The sequence below is a fragment of the Chelonia mydas genome, chromosome 1 (genome assembly GCF_015237465.2).
Source record: "Chelonia mydas isolate rCheMyd1 chromosome 1, rCheMyd1.pri.v2, whole genome shotgun sequence".
Lineage (NCBI taxonomy): Eukaryota > Metazoa > Chordata > Testudines > Cheloniidae > Chelonia > Chelonia mydas.
The window spans coordinates 269420789-269434594 of record NC_057849.1 but is presented as its reverse complement, the minus strand read 5'-3'; the positions used below and the strand labels follow the sequence as shown (position 1 = coordinate 269434594).

The window sequence follows — 13806 nt, the reverse complement described above, 5'->3', positions numbered from 1 at the left end:
AGAACTTATGTAGGGTTAAGATTGAATTAATAACCCTCAGTGTCCCTCCTTATTGCAAGTTACATGGTTTAAAAAAAAACAAAAAAAACCCTCAACTATAAAGTAGGAAACAGCAACTTTTGTCTTTTCCCAAGGACTATTTCTGGGCAAAGATGGAGGAATGGTGAATAAGAAAAGAAGCCTAACGGTAGCTACATTCAGCTTATTCTAATATCGGTGATCTAAGTTTCACATGAGAAAAGATAGTGTTGCAACCACGCAATATTTAATCACTCAAGAAAATGAGTAACAATAGAATAGCAGAACTCAGTGTTAATAATTCTAAAAATCTTCCAGATAAGAATGTGTCAATAAATTAGTTATCCGTCTCTATTTTGATTTTTAGACTGAAGCATCTGGCTTCCAATAAGCAGCAGCATTGACTTCACTGTAAAGCCAGATGGACAAAACATGATCAGCAATACATATTTTGCCCTATTTTAACATTTATCATTTTTGTGCCATAAAATAAAAGAAATTGGTACCTTCAAGAGGGAAGTTATTCAGTACGGTAAATAGGTGTAAGGACTAGAGTTCTAGAGAACTCATTTCAAGACAAGTGAGTTTTGGGCCCACCATAGGAGGTTACTAGAAACTGATAGTCTCGATTTGTAAGCAAAATACAGTCATCTAGTTGATAAAACCACAGAAATTAGGATAGAAAGATGTTTGATTATGGAATATTAATACAACAGTTTAATTAAATCTATTGTAAAAAATGCAGCTGATTATCAAAGCAAGTGTTTAAGATTACTAAAGAGCCTATCTGTAATTAGATTTTAATTTAAGACCGTACTGGTTCTCTTTTGGGGAGCAAACTTGTTACCAATCTCTTAGTTAGCGCATGACAGATTCATGGTATTTTGTCATATAAAGTTTACACTTATGAGCCTAGAGACAAACAGTCTGGTTATCTTCCTCTATTAGTTTACTTTGAGCTGGAACCAGTTTCAGTTACCAAAACACAATATGTTTAAGAATATACACCCTTGTTACACTTCATCGTTTAAAGGAGAAACAGCACAATACAATGAAGACAGAACTGTTCTAATAGTGTATACCCTGAAAAATTTAATTCACATACAGAAAGCATTTAGAAATATTAAATATATGCAACAAGATTAAGAATTTCTCTTTATATTTAATTTAGAAAATTTACAAAATTAAAGTGGTTAAGGACATAGTAAACTAGTAGTTAAAATGTAACAACACTATATTTTTGAACAATGTAGGTCTCTTGTTTATGTTGCATGGTTTTATTAAAAGACTAATATCCATCAAAAATTTGCACACCCAAATGTCTGTCTGAAGTTCTACTGCACTGAGGTCAGTGACATTTTAGTTGTCTTCTAAAGAATACTTGAGTGCCATTAATATTTACTCTATATTAACGAGAGAAATTTGAGTTGGAAAAGACTAGGTTATTTTGTCCATCTATGTGCCAACAAAGAATTATTCCCTATGGCATAATTTTAACTGCTTACACAGTCCATTTTGCAGTTACTCAGGCAGCATAATTTCTACCACATCCCCTGGGTGTACTATTCCCCAAGTCTAGTAGTTCCTAAACTAGGTGGTGGTAGTCATGTTAGTTTTAAAGATTTTCCTTCACTCATTTTTATCCCAGTCCTCTAGATCATATCACCTAAAGCCACCTCAATTTCTTCTCCTTCCTTGGCATTTCCATCCTTTGAGTACTTGCACTTATCTTCTCCCTTTGTGTCTAGCCAAACTGTATGGTATGTTCTGTATGGTTCAAATAAGTAGACAGCTCAGAGTTGTGTTTCATTATGTTAAATCTTCATAAGCATTTACAAGTTTACCTTAGCAGAGGTCTTACAGCATTTTTCAGAAGTTCAGCAAAAAAAATTAAACCATAATGCAGCAAGTTAAATTCTCAAATTTAACATCTGACAGGTTCTACCTATATTGCTTATGAATTAAGAGATAACGACACTAGACAAGATTCCGCTTTAAATTTCCAAGCAAGTTTTTAAGATAAAAATGATGAAGAGTAATGTCATAATACCCAGAAAAATAGCAAGAGTTCGGTAAAGCGTAAGTCCCTGTAAAATATAGTTCATTTCACTTGCATCAAAGGTGAAGATTAATTTTGTGGTCCCAATTATCCACAGCATAAGCAGCATATTTGACAGTCTCTGCTCAGTAGGAATTTAATTAATATAGTAAGGTGTTACAGTTAAGAATTGGGGTACACTGGCATACTGCCTAGAAGGAAAAAAAAGTGTTTTGCCCATATTAGTGGTGGCTTGGACCCACTAATCTCCTACTATTTGAGCACAAATGAAATTCTTACCTAGGTGAAAAACCGCAACTACCATCACAGTAGCCTGCTACCAGTAAAGGGAAAAGAGGAGTGATAAGAAAATAAGCAACCCACAATGCTGGTTCCAAATCTGCAGTTTCACATTTTAAAGCATGGGGATAGTGGGTTAAAGCTATTTTTGTGCTCTACTATTCAGTGCCACTTCTTCCACTTATGCACTAAAAAAAAGTTTCCATTCATTATGCCATAAGTATTTAAGTTTAGTACGCTGGAAGCCATTTCTGCCAAGAGTCATCCACGAATGACTTACGGATATACAAAAAGTTTACTCCGTGTCCAAATTTTGCATTTATGGTTCCTGAAAAGCTTTAAAAAAAATAAACTAGTAATTCTGAACAACTTTTTCACTAGCTATAGTAAGAGTTACTGCCTGCTTTCTAAATGGAACAGAAAAAAAAATGGCAAATGAAACTATCAAGATCATTTAACAAAGTTTTTTAAACTCTTACTTGCTGAAGCACCTGTAAACATTTACAGCTGTGTTTTTTCCAGAGATTTGCACACTGCTGTACCTCTTCCCACAAGTATTTTGTTAAAAATGATGAGATATTAAGGGGTATATCTTATTTGGACTTCATTCTCAGAACATGCTTTATAATTTTGCTGAGGGACCACTTAAGAGTCTTCCAGAACTCCACCCCCACCATGTTTTGGGCCCAGATACTAATGACCCCTTCCCTTAAGCTAAAGTGCAGGAGCTTTAAATGTAATTAACACAACACAAGTTCACATAATGCTTTGTTTTCAAGATAAGCTTTGGAGTTTTGATAGGTTGCTCTTGAAAGAATTATCCAAAATTAAGTTTTATGCTGAAGGCAGCATAAAATAATTCAGTTTTAGAGGACTTCAGACTGTCAGTTGTTTCTTTTGTCTTCTATTTTGTTGGGGGGACAGGGGGGAGATTAATATAAAAATACCTCTAACAATTGTTACTGTATATCTTTCATCCTTCTTATATTTAAAGTTTAGTTTTTTGTAAACAAAAGAAGAAACACTGAAATGGATTATGCTGTAACAAGTTTCATGCCGAGTTCCAAACACTGTCCTTAATTCACCCCCACAATGGCAGTGTACATCAAATTAAAACTGGCCACTATTCAGAGACTCTTACATTAATAGCTAGTCAAATTGAGACATCCGGGACACTAAGTGTCCTAGTTTTGACAAATTAAGGCAGACGCTACTAGTTATTTTGGTAGTAATCACTTACATTGCTAGGGGGAAAAATATGATAAATAAAATGCTTCCAAGGTCATGAACATAAATTTTATCAGCTAGGTTTCCAAGCAAGCTTCTTCCTGAAATCCTATCAGAAGTTCTTCTAACTTCTAGACTTCCACATCAGCAGGGAAAATAAAATTGCTCTGACAGTGAGATATTCTTCCAGTCACCATCTTCTGAATGCCCCCCCATCCCTTCACACTCTAGAACAGCAGCACTCCCTTCTACCACAGGCAGCAATCATCCCCCAGTATTAAGGCCTCTTCATAAACTCAGTTGGTGTAACATCCAAAGGTTACATACACCATTTGGTTGAAGATGACAGTGTCATACAAGCGCCACCGTTAGAGGCACTTCCTGCTACTAAGCAGGACATCATCCAGCTCACAAACGCACGCCCGCAGGCTGCCCAGAGCAGCCCCAATGGTCCTCTCTCTATTTCAGAGGCGCTGCAGAGATGCCTTCATCCTAGTTCAGAATCAATACACACACAGTCCGCCTAGCCATTACTAAATCAGAACCGCAAGTCCGCTGGGGAAAAGAGGGGAATTTCTGTCTGCCTCTTTGCCTGCTCTTATCCAACCTGGACTGGGGAGTAGCCCACAAGACAAAGCGGCGGAAGGCTGGGGGGAGGGGAGTCTGCAAGTGCAACAGAAAAGGCAGAGAGACCCTCAGCTACAAGCGCCGTCTCCCCCGCCCCCAGGCCAGCGGCGGCTAGCTAGCTCCGTGCAAGGCTGGCAAAAAGGCAGGCTGAGGATGATCATGCCGTGCAGCAGCAGACGACTAATCCCAGCTACTCAACCTGGCAGGGAACAGGGGCTAAGCACCACCTATGGTGTGTGTGTGCACCCAGGAAGGGAGGGAGCGCGCACGGCCAACAGCGCCTCTGCCCGCACTGGGGTAGCCGGGCTCGGCACTGCCTGGGCTGCCGGCGGAAGAGGCAGCTCCAGCCCCGCTAATCACCCAGCCCAGCACACATGTCACACAGCGCCGCCGCCGCTCACCCCTTCTCCTCCCGAGGAAGGTCCAAGCTGCAGCAACGCCCGCCCCGTGCAGGAGTCCAGGCAGGGGGCGACCCCGCACCGGCCGCCCCTCAAGGTCACACCGCGCCCCCGATGCAGCGTGGCAGCCCGCCGCAGGGGTTAGCGGCCGCCCCACGGGGGCAAAGGCGCTGAGCCCGCAGACCAGGCGGGCGGAAGGCAGCCGCCGCTCCGCGCCCGCCGGCGGCTCAGCCCCTGCACCCGGCGGCTGGAGGGGGCGCTGCCCTGCCTCGAGGCCAGGGCGGCCGATGCTCCAGCTACTGGCTCCGGGGACGCTGCTTACCTCGGCCGCTGCCCAGCCACACGGTGGACGGCGCCTCGGGACGCAGCGGGAATGTGCCGCCGCCTGCTTGGCGCACAAGGTGCCCGCGTCCCTCGCCCTGCTCCGGCGGGCCAGCCCCGCCCCGCGAACGGGCGGGCGGGGGGGGGTGGCAATGAGAGGGGCGGGCTCCCAGTCCCACCCCCGGCAGGCAGCGGCTCCTCACAGGGAAGGAGCCCGCGCTTCACCCTCGCACGCGCCCCGCTGCGGCGCAGCCCCTACCCGCACCGGCTCAGCAGCCCCGGACGCGCCGCGGAGCCCCAGCCCGGCAGAGTAACCGCTACCGCAGCCACCTCCTGCCCGGGCTGTGGGGCAGCCACAGGGCGGAGCGGCCCGGCCCCCGCCCGCCTTCCCCCCGGCAGTCACTCACTCGTCCGCCTCTCGCCGAGCCACCCCTCCCCACGCTGCAGCTGCCGCTTCCTACCCCTCGTCCCGGCAGTCACATGACGGGGTCTCGCTCGGGTAAAGGGGCTCCAGACGTGCGGCGCCTTCAATGGGGGAGGAGAGGGAGGAGACTCCGGCGCGAACAGGGGGGAGTGGGCGGGGCCAGACGCTCTCCCCGCCTCTCCCCTCTCCTATTGGCTGTTGGGTGCTGACGTGCTTGTTTCCATGACGTGTGTGGGCTGAGCCGAGGCGTTTGATGGGGCCCGGCGGGCTTGTCGGTGACTTTGCTACGAGCCTCTCCTCGGGGCGGGGGAGGGTGCAGTGCGCTCTGCCCTACCCCCTCCTTAACCCCCCCCCCCCGGCCACCCCCGTGCCTGGGGGTGGCAGTAGGAGTGGAGGGAGGAGCAGCTCACTGCACGGGGTAGCGGGGGAGGGGGCCCGTGGGGGAGCCCATCGCGCAGGAGAGAAGGTAGAGCGCGGAAGCCGGTTGCACGCAGGGGGCAGATAGGGGGAGCTCCCTGCACAGGGGAGGGGAGCAGAGAGAGGGAGCTCCCGGCATGGGCGGGGCAGAGGAGAGTATCAACTCGCAGGGGGAGAGGGTTCTCGCTTTATGCAAGGTGTGGGGAGGAATTGTGCCGCTCACCCCTTTCAGGAGGTTGGAGAGTAGAGGGGTCTTACCCTTGCAGGGTTGAGGGCAGGCTGACTACCCAGAGTCAGTCCTCCTTTTCCCTTGTTTCCATCGGAGGGTGAAGTCAAATTACAGTGACCCCAATCCGGAAAGCAGCTAGTTAAATATCCGGCTGCTGCCTAGACCGCGTGAATGAGGGACACTTCAAACCAGGCTGAGGGCGATTGATTGTAAATGCCTCATTGAAACACACAGCAAAATCCTCCTCCAACCCCAGAGGGCGAAGATTGATTTAAATTTCATTCTCGGTGAGACAGCTTTCCTTCCCCCACACCCAAAGACAGATCTGTAAATCCTCTCTCTGTTCCATCATCTCAGCAAAACCCCGTAGGGGTGCCTCATGTATTTCCAGTTTTAGTTCTGTGCGTGTAATTTTACAGAGAAGTGCTCTGAGTTACCGTGGCTGCTTTACTTGTTTTCTGATTCTGAATGGAAGTTATGGAGATGATTTATGCATCCTGATTGGCTGTTTTACAAAGCATGAATTCCCTTAAAATCTTGTGTCTCTATCAGTTTATTAATAATATATAACTATGATGATCTCATCTCAAAGCACTTTAAAAAAATAAGCCAGCCTCATAAAACCTCTCCTCTATAAGATAATATATCCGTTGTTACATCGATTTTTAAAATGGGAAAATTGAAGCATAGAATTTGTCAACATTTTCAAAAGTGCAAAAAGAACGAGGAGTACTTGGGGCACCTTAGAGACTAACAAATTTATTTGAGCATAGGCTTTCGTGGGCTAAAACCCACTTGATCGGATGCATGCAGTTGAAAATACGGTACGAAGATATATACAGACTAACACAGCTACCACTCTGAAACCTATCAAAAGTGCATTTTAATTTTGACTGCCTCAGCTTCTGAGTGCCCAACTTCCAACACCTCAGGCTTGACTTCCAGCAGTGTGGACCATTATCCATAGCTCCTGCTGAAGAAACTTTGGAAGCTGCAGATATTCAGCACTTTTCTATGTCAAGCCCTGGACCTCTCAAGGATAATGAATATTAGTGGAGACTCGAAAATCTGGGCCTAAATGACATGACGAAGAACACACAGCAAGTTGGCAGCAGAGCTGGGAACGAGAACCCAGAAGTCCTGATTTCTACTCCCCTTCTCCAACTCAGTAGATCACCCTTCTCAGTGAAAATACTCCATAAAACACATTTATTGCTATATATTCTTTGTTTTGTTATTTTGATTTTCCTTTTCTTCTTGACACAATATCAACCTCTCTGCTGGGCACTTCAGTGGAATGAATGGCGAACTGTTTTTGGTCCATCAGGTTCTTTTAGCCAGCCATAAACACCCCATCTTTCCATAGTTATTGCTCAAATCCCACAGCTATTTAAAATCAAAGTTGAAAAGGAAATTAAATGTAGAAGCTTGTGTAATGCTAGTGGTGACGCCTGAGAGGTGTAACAGAACCTAATGGGTTAAAGCAACCTTCATGCACACAAATTCTAGTGAAGTCAGTGTAAACCAGCCCACAAGGACCAGAAAATAAATAAATCATTCTAATTACATTATCATCATTCGCTTAGTTTTGTTTCATTGTCTGTTATTCTTTCTTACCTGAATCTGTGAAGCAGTCACAAAAGGGCTGCTAACAGTAACTGGCTCCTGCCCATTTTGAAGGCTGCTAAAAATGTTACCTTATTCCACATCTCTTGAGGTCAACAGAGAAATCAAAACAATGAAAAAGACAAATCCTGCAGACTAATATATTAAAATTCTTTCTTGCATTTCTTCCCAGAAGGAGAAAATAAAATATCTAAATGCTTATATCACAAGAAATTCTCTTGCATTCCATCTGCAACTCAGTGTCCTAATGTGCACTGATCACAGAGGCTCAGCAAGACTTCCCCAGACACTTGAAAATTGCATTTCTGGATACAGCTTCATGAGACTGGCAGATGTGTTCTGCATAGCTCTGCTGTGTCTCCTAAGCTCTTAGCTAGACAAAAAAGGCTAAAGAAGTATGTTCTTATGATTAAGACACTGAGATCTTGATTCATTTTTGGATTCTGCCACAGACTTCCTGTGTGATGTAGGGGAAGCCACTCGATCTCTCTGTGCTTCCATTCTCCATCCATAAAATGGGAACAATAATAATTCCGTATCTCCCAGGGATGATGTGACATTATTTAATTTTTATGAGATGCTCAGATCCTGTGATGATGAAGGCGATAGATTTTTCATAGGAAGACTCAAAATATTAGGCTCAGTCACTGTATCATCATTGTAGTACTAATGTTTATTTTACAATAAAGTACAAGAATAATGTATACAAGATGCAACATGAAAAGAGTGGGAGGGGAAAGGTTATTGGTGCTTCTATAATGTCTTTTATCTGAGGATTTTAAAATGCTTACCAAATTAATCCTTATAAGTAGAATGTTCTTGCCCATTTTCCCGAGATATATTAAATCAAAAAAATATTTCTTCAGGTCCTTCTCCTGTTTCTAACACACACAAGCTAACATTTTCCAAAGATGCCACTAATTTTGGGTGCCAAAACTTTTGCAGCATCAATTTCAAACAAGACTTGTAAATGCTTAGACCTACACTGATTCCTTTTGAGCAATCTCAGTGCTACTGTAGACAGGAAGCATTGGCATTCCTTTTCAATTGATTTTCTCAGCACTGTCCCACAATGTTCATTCCCACTTATTGCAGACTACTCTAGACAAGAGTCCTATTCTCTCTGTGCGCCTACCTGGAATATCCCAGGAGCAATTTTCCTGGAAGTCTTTTACCTGTGTAAAATTCCCCTATCTCACCTCCAGCAATTATTGTATCCAGAGGTGTTGTAGCCATGTCGGTCCCAGGATATTAGAGACACAAGGTGGGTGAGGTAATATCTTTTATTGGACCAACTTCTGTTGGTGAGCAAGACAAGTTTTCACGCTACATAGAGCTTTCCCTCAGGTCTGGGCTCAAAAGCTTGTCTCTCTCACCAACAGAAGTTGGTCCAATAAAAGATATTACCTCACCCACCCTGTCTCTTAGGAAATTATAGCATACATCTTGTCAGTAATATCCACTTCTCTGAGAGCATGGTGTTTATGTACAAACTATTGTCTGCTTTTGAATCTGACACAGGATGATTTCTTTCATATAAAAAACATGAACAATTCTCCCTTTTGTAGAAATTTTAATGTAAATGAAAAATTTAATTGAAGAATTGAACTTCAGAAAATTTTGATCAATTCTAGATTTTTGTTCTTTTATTTTCTCTGATTTATTTCTGTCTTTCCTTTCCCCATCTTTTTCCAATTCTGTGGCATTGTCTACATCAGGCTTTTTGCTAAACATTTTCCACCCACAAGCTCCACTAGGGGTAACAATGGCAGGAGCACTAGTGCAGATAAGGCACCCCAGGTTACCATTGTTTTAACCAGTGTACCATCTGTTCCATTTAGACCTGCTGTTAAGGAGATTAAACAAGTTGTATAAAACTACTGAACTGCTGGTAGTAACTTTGGACAATTTTGAAAGACAAGCCTAATGTAGACACAACCCAGCTATAACTGATTGCGCATGAGGAGAAATATCGATTCAATGGGAAGAAGCAGGCAAAGGCATGTTAGCAACATACAACAGATCTGGTGCATATGTACTCAGTGAACCTGCTGTCAGTTTTAGGCCAATGGCTCTGACTCTGAAGGTCAGTAGCTCTTTCAGGTGGCCAGATCTATAAGGGTTCACACACAAAAAAAGGGGTAATCACTTAAAAATAACATGACAAGGACACTTTGACTGTTCCTGAAAAGATTCATGGTCCCCCCACCCTGGTAGTGTGCTGTTAGGGCAGGAAAAGTAAGAGGGGTTCAGTGATGATGGGGACAAAGGTGAGGAACAGGGAATATTTCCTAACTCTGAGGAGCTATTCTCACACCACTACAGATGTAGCAGAGGACAGAGTGTCAGAATCACCAGGCAGCCAGCTGAGGTAAGAGCAGATACAGGCTGGAGCAAAGGCTAGCTAGTGTGGAAAAAGGCAGGGGCAGTCTGTTGAAACTACAGAAACATTCCCTGCAAGTAGTGACATCAAGCAGACTGGAAAGATTGCTTCCTTTAGGAACTATATACCTGCTTTGGGATCACCTGGGTGGGTCCTCACTTGTGGATTGGCTGAACCCTGGTTGAATGGGGTTGAGCTTATAACAAAACCTGCAGGTACCTCTGATGACTCATCACACTATCTGGCTGAGAGATGACTCATCAAGTTAAGCAGTCTCTGGCTCAGAGGTAGCCTCACACACAGGAGGTGAGAGACTCTCCACATAAGATATAGAGCTCTTTATTACGACTGACTTCATTGTATTCAGTTGGACAAAAGGAGGGTGAGATCTGTGAACCAGGCCTAGTGATTTAAAAGGTGCAACCATTGTTGTAAGGGTGGATACAAGTAACTGTGGAAGTTTGTGTATTTCCCCTCTTCCCCTTGCCAACCTCAGCTCTTTCTGGTCAGCAGTGAATGAGTAGGGTGTGGAATGCATCCCAATAGCTGAACAATTGCTGAAAAACCAAAGACCTCCTGCCTCCTCAAAGTGAACAAACATGCACTCTCATATTCCACTAATACTATTATGACTGGATTCCCACTTCTGCTAGGTACTTCACTCTAGGCTATTTCTTATTATGTTGGTGAACATTCTTAAGCTTCTGTGAACCCCACAAACTGCCCAATATCATTGTGATCTGCAACAAAATGGCACCTGAATGATTATAAAGAATGAAAGTGTGAAAATACACAGGGACAGTATTATTACCAATTCAAAAGCCATATCTATTTATCACACTAAGCTACTTAGTAAGCACAAATGCCCCATCTAGTAATAGGTAATTCATGGGTCAGTCAATCAGTTAGTCTCTTGGCTAGCAAGACCAGGCAGCTATCTAGCTCATGTAACAGTTTCTCTCCCCCTTGTCTTCTAGATATCACGAGCAATGAATTGCTCGCTCAACCACTCATGCAGCTTAGCCACGAGGTTGTGAAGCATAGCAACCTTCCCTCAGGCTCCTCTAAGATGGACATGGTCCCTCTACCAAGAAAGGAGCCCAGCAGTGATACTCTATCCTCATAACTTCAGTGCAGATTTATCAGGGTGTAACTGACCTATTGTAAACAAGACTCCTTGGACTTTGGCTGGAAAGTTCAGGAGCCCAATGTACACCTGTAGGCCTGCATTTAACATCTGTTTCCCAACAAATGCCTGAAATAAAAGAGCATCTTTAAGGCTTTGTGCTGAACCACCCTCTTCCCCCATCTTCCACCCAAAATGGTAAATTTTAATTTCTTTAAAAAATATTTTTCATGAGGTTTTGTATTCCCTGCTGTAATCATGTGCAGCCTGCAAACAAGAAATGAAAAAGAAACCAGAGGAATAAAGGAATTAGGGACAAAGTAGATTGTTGCACAAGCCACCTTTATCTTCATACATGTCACATTTGAAATACAGAGAAAGAAAGTACATTATCCTCATTAACTCTTTCTTCTTTCATTTCCTTTTCAGATACTGCTACAACACAGCAACATGACAGCTTCAGAACTGACAGAAGAGTACAAAGGAAAGTACTTCTTGTAGGTAGACTCAAAACCTACATACAAAAAATAATTTAAAAAAACAATGAAGGATATCATTTTCTTGGAACTGAATGAGATGAAAAGGGAGCCTCCCTTGGTGGAGCACCTGAAGCAGGAGTGAAAGAGGAAAGGAGAATGGAGGATGAGGAGGAGGATCACTTCAGACTGCTATCAAGAGCAGCAAAGAATACACATGGACAGCACTTCAGGAAGAAAATTAGAGAATAAAGGAAAGCATTGAACATGAAAAGGAAATGAGACAGTTGAAAATGAAGCAACATTCTACAGCCATCTGTCAGATGATGAAAAATGTTGGAGAATATATGTTCACCAGTACACTGGAAACAAAATGACAGGGCACCCAGGCATTGCCTACCACCAACACTCCAACCGATGTGACAGATATGACAATATCCTGGACAAACCTTATGGAATTATGTTAAAGTATCTTAGGAGATCATTATATTAAAATGCAAATGTTTATGTATTATCATGGGATGGTATGTAACTTCTTTTAATGGGGAGACAAGACTAATGTAAACACTGGGAAGTGTTATGTGCTTCAAAGAACTCTTTTACATCAGTGGAGCAGACAAGATTGAACTTTTAGTTGAGCAGTGTTCCTAGGAAATACTTGGGAAGAGGGGAATGTAAATTACTCACCTCTAGAGCCTGCACCTTGAAGAGGAACCCATTATCTGACTAATTACCTACTCTCAGTCTCTTCAGAGGCCTAAACTGGGTAAAGGAGGGACTCACAGGGGATCTAGTTCTGAGCTAATGTGGTTAGAAGCTGGTGACCACAGGAAAAAGCCCTGTGTGGGGTTTAAAGAACTAATCACCACACAGAGCCCTTGTAGGAGTTAGGGTGAGCTCTAGTAAGCTTATCAGCCTGTGTTTAGGTTCTCTTATTGTTTTAACATGTTTTATCTGTAATGCTTTTACCTTAAGAATAAAAGTGCTTGCTTCGAAAGAGCTGTATGGTAATTTATAATTGTTGGCACTAACACTGTCTACCACCTCTGAAGAGAAAAATAAAGTAGGCCAGCTTAGGCAGCCTGATTTTACTGGGGAGGTCACAGTATAGGCAGGAACCTGTGCCATCTGGAAATATCCTGGTCAGCAGGGAGAGAGACATATTGCCACCCAAGAGAGGTGAGGGCTGAGGAGCTTAGAGTGGTGACCTTGCTGGACCGCAGAAGGGGAATACAGGTGCAATTGCCCTGAACTGTGACACCCCTGCGCTAGTGACTTCTCCTACATGACATTTCACCATTTTGGAATGTTCTATTTCTACTCTCCATCTCTCTCATGGCCAACTCCACTATCTCTTAATAGCTGCCTTCCAAAATGACAATAAAAGCCCCTAGTACCCATACCCAATACTTCCAAGTATATTTGTCAGTATATAGAAGTAGTTTTGGTGTTTGTGATTTCTAGCAATAGAATATGGCATTCCAATGCATCATACTCAGTTGGTTGGTTTGATTTGATTTTGTACCAGTACTGTTGTTTTTCTGTGATGGTTTTTAAGCCTTTTTCCAGCAACATTGCTTTTTACTGGTTAACTAAATGAAGCTGGTGTTCTTGTTTTTAAGATCAGATTCTCAGTGTAACTCCATTGATTTCACTAGCTGTATGCCAACTGAGGATCTGGCCCTTAAAGTTCACTGTGGTATTCTGTTCTATGATCAGTTTACAAATGTTCGTTCACTCTCTTCCAACCTTCCCCCTTCCAAAAACCAAAAATCACTACAGAAGCAACCGTAGCTCTCTCTCTCTCTGAGGCCAGCGTCAATATTACTGCTCATACTGAGTCATACTCCTGACTCACAGAAATTAGTATTAGAATAAATATAGCCTGCTCCTCTCTTTCTTCAGTGTAGGGTAACTGTCTTGAGACAGACAATAAATTGTCTTCTACTAATGCTACTGTGCTGCTGCAGTGCTTCAGTGTAGACACTACTTATGCCAATGGGAGGTTCTCCATCCCCCTGAGAGCTGGTAGGTAGGGTGATGGAAGAATTCTTCTGTCAACCTAGCACTGTCTACACAGGGACTTAGGCAAGCTTAACAATGCCGCTCAGAGGTGTAGACCAGGCCTGAGGTTGCTTTAGCAAATATCAGCATATCTACTTCAGTAGTTCAAGAAGATTCTGAAACTTAAGAGTC

At 43.4% G+C, this 13806-nt stretch overlaps 1 protein-coding gene and 1 long non-coding RNA gene across 13 annotated transcripts in view; one reads left to right on the top strand and one right to left on the bottom strand.

The window, feature by feature from the left end:
* The window catches only part of ATP2B1 (ATPase plasma membrane Ca2+ transporting 1), a 128874-nt gene extending 123302 nt beyond the window's left edge, over window positions 1–5572 (bottom strand). For 2 of the 12 annotated variants that reach the window (XM_043546333.1, XM_037885341.2), the window contains exon 1: window positions 5391–5572. The gene's annotated coding sequence lies outside the window, so the exon portion shown is untranslated. Of the gene's footprint in view, window positions 1–4611 lie in introns of all 12 variants that reach the window. The other 10 variants (XM_037885346.2, XM_037885352.2, XM_037885326.2 and 7 more) reach the window with 9 other exon arrangements.
* On the top strand, window positions 4879–12602 carry LOC122465780. The gene is made up of 2 exons (XR_006290828.1): window positions 4879–5009; window positions 11564–12602. It is a non-coding gene; the product is annotated as an uncharacterized LOC122465780 (long non-coding RNA).
* Window positions 12603–13806: the final 1204 nt, after the last annotated feature.